Source organism: Pteropus vampyrus, unplaced genomic scaffold (genome assembly GCF_000151845.1).
Source record: "Pteropus vampyrus isolate Shadow unplaced genomic scaffold, Pvam_2.0 Scaffold1493, whole genome shotgun sequence".
NCBI classification, from domain to species: Eukaryota; Metazoa; Chordata; class Mammalia; order Chiroptera; family Pteropodidae; genus Pteropus; species Pteropus vampyrus.
Window position 1 is genome coordinate 1 of NW_011890274.1, and position 3171 is coordinate 3171.

Genomic DNA, 3171 nt, shown 5'->3' on the forward strand with positions numbered 1-3171 from the left:
CCTGTTTTGTTCTACCCCAGACAGTGACAGTGCCCAGGGCTCTGATGTGTCTCTCACGGCTTCTAAAGGTGAGACTCTGGGTGTCCTTAAAGTGGTGAGAGGTTGGGGAAGAAGGGACAGGCCTGGGGAATGTGCATTCTTTGGGATATTTTTAGCATGTGGTGGAGTGTTGAGAATGTCACCACTTACAGCGACTAACCTGAATTTGTTCGTGACTATTTTTTTCTATAGCATGAGACAGCTGCCTTATGGGGGCACGAGTGTTGCAAGATTTGTTCATGCTCCCACTTTGTGAATTGAAGAACCTGATTTCTCTTTCTGCAAAGGGCATCTGAATGTATCTGCGTTCCTATCAGCGTAATGTGAGGAGGTGGGGAGACTGGCCCACCCCCTGCCCACCAACCTCTCTCCCCACACTGACCTTCGTGTCTTCCCTGATCCATTCTCCTGTTCCAGCAGAGGCTGTGCCATTCTTGTCCTTGTCTTTATTTCGTGTTGCGCTGAGCTGCAACTTCTTACTGCCTCATTGGAATAATATAAATATGAAAGTTTTTCAGTTCTTGCCATGGAGGGTTGACGGGGTGTTTAAAAGAGGCAATCCTAACTTTGAGAGACGAAATAAATAGAAGCCCTGAGAACTTTCCAGAATTCTCGTATTTGCTGTTGCAGGAGAGGCTGTGAGGACCAAACATGTATGAGGCCTGTGCCCCGTCGGTGCTCAGTGCATTGTGGACTTTGACATGGTCACTCTTCAGCTGTGTCATCTCTCTGCTCCTTTGTCTTTTTTCTTTCAGTAGAAGCTTGTCCCACCAGGACCTGTGATCACAGGGACTCAAACATCGCCCAGGCCTTGTAAATGATTCTAATAAAGAATATCTCCAGAACTGTGGGCAGTGAGGGCTTCATGTGGCCGTGTCAGCCTAGCCTCAGGCCTGGGTCCGGCCCTCACTCCCATCCTCTGGGTGTTTGTATTTCTAGAGGAATATGACTGTTTTTGTTCTTGTTAGGAGTCCTAGACTCATTTTCCTTATGGTGTCTCCTGTCTGTCATCAGCAGGAGGTGTTTTCCTTTTCAGTGTCCCCACCAGGCTTGGAGTGGTCCCTGCACACAGGAGTCTGTGGTATCAAGAGATGAATTTTCAGATTATCCTGCTCTTGTCTCCTTCTATGACTTGATCGTTCTTTCCAACTTTTACCAAACTCTCAAAGGAATCAGAATCATTTAGAATTAGCAGAGAGAAGGGACCTTGTAATCTCTCATCTTAGATAAATTCCTGTCATAATTCTGCTCTGCTTGCCCACCCTTAGCGCTAGTGCTGGCTCCAGTCCAAACTCAGAGATTTATAAAGGAGTGTCTACTTTCAATTTCTATTTGGTTGTAAAACTAGGACCCATAAGTCAAAGGTCATTGTTTTCTGAAGAGGTCAATATAATTGTGTGTTGTGGTGTGTAGGAGGGTTGGTGTGGGAGGAAGTGTTGAGGAGAAGGAAGGCAGAGCAGTTCTTGTGAGAAAAGTAGAGATGACATTGATGCCAATGTGAGTGGACTTTGTGCTGTAGCTGCCACAAAACAGCATTTGATCTGAGGCCATATTACTAAAGATACTGTCTCTAAAATAAAGAGGTGCTGTACACTGGTCATTCATTCAACTGATAACGGTTGTTGCCAATATGTGACACAATTTTTGCATCTGGGGAATATCAGTGAAGTAAAATTTAAAAAATTGCTCATCTTGTGGAGCATATGTTCAGGTGGGAAGAGACAGACCATATACTGTAAGCACAGTAAATAAGGAAGGTGTTTATGTTAGAAGAGGATCAGTGTTGGGAAATTGTAGTGGGGCTGGAGATCTAGAGTGTCAGGGTGTGGGGACAGGGAAGGTGGCTGATTTGATTTGGGAGGTCAGTGTGAGCCTCCCTGGGAAGGTGACCTTGAGGAAAGGTTTGAAGGACATGAGGAATTATGCACGAGGATGCCTGAGGGAAGTTCTTCCCAAGCAGGGGAATCTGCAGTGGGAACGCCCCAGGCAGGAGTGTGTCTGTGGTTTCTGGAAGGAGGGAGGGGGCTGGTGCTGCTGCAACAGAGAGTAATGGAGATGAGACAGAGGCACAGCCAGACCACGTGGGCCTGGAGGATGTTAGGAGGGTGCTGACCTGTGCTATGAGTAAGGTGGGAGTTACAAGACAGTTTAGAACAGAAGAGGGGCAGGTATGACTTCTTTAAAAAGATCGCTGTGGCTGTTGTGCTGAGAACAGACTTAGGAGGTAAATGTCAGAGGAGGCAGTAGGGATGCAGTAGGAAACTGCAGGGTGAGTGGTAGAGATAGTGGATGTGGTGGGGCTCTGAGTACATTCTGAAGATGCACTTTACAGAGTTTCCTATGGGTTAGTGTGGAGTATGAGTCAAAGATACAAGAAATCTCAGAGGATACAGTTGGAAAGTTGGAGTTGCCATCAGCAAAGATGGAGAAGACTCTGGAAAGAGCATATTTGAGGGGGTTATCAAGGGCATTCATTTTAAGAGATGTTGGAGCTGAGATGTCTATTAGAAATACAAGAGACACATATAAATAATATTTAAAGCCTTGAGAATGGCTGAGGTCACCAAGGGAGTGATGGCTATAAAATAGAAACGGTCTATGGCCATGCCACCCTGAACAAGCCTGATGCCATCTGATGTCAGAAGCTAAGCAGGGTCGGGCCTGTTTAGTACTTGAATGGGAGACCACCTAGGAAGACCAAGTGCTGTAGGTGTAAAAAAATAAAAAATAAGGGATTGTAAGCTGACAAGGCCCTTGCAACCTGTGAAGTCAACCAAGGGTTGCCTTGCCTAAAAAAAAGAAAAAAAGAGAGAAATGGACAGGACTGAACCCTGCCTCTCCTCATGCCCCTCTCCTCATGCTGAGTGATCTAATCAGACACCCCCCCCACACACACACAGAGAATAGATGGCACAATTCTAGCTCTGCATCTAGAAAGTACATAGACCAGGGAGTTTCACAGTTTTCTGTGCACAGAATTCACCTAGACATTTTGTTACATCTCAGAAAGTTTGGAGCAGTGGCTGTGAATCTGGATTTCTTACAAGGTGCTGATGCTGCTGGTCTTCAGATCACACTTTTAGTAGCAAGAACCTAGACCAGGATTCCCACATGGCTGTGCAACAGCCTCAC

At 46.0% G+C, this 3171-nt stretch overlaps 1 long non-coding RNA gene and 1 pseudogene across 1 annotated transcript; both read left to right on the forward strand.

The window, feature by feature from the left end:
* Nucleotide 1: 1 nt before the first annotated feature.
* LOC105310232 lies at nt 2-885 on the forward strand. Its single transcript, XR_897471.2, has 2 exons — nt 2-68; nt 232-885. It is a non-coding gene; the product is annotated as an uncharacterized LOC105310232 (long non-coding RNA).
* Nucleotides 886-2633: 1748 nt separating this feature from the next.
* LOC111734499 lies at nt 2634-2752 on the forward strand (annotated as a pseudogene).
* The last annotated feature ends 419 nt before the right edge of the window (nt 2753-3171 follow it).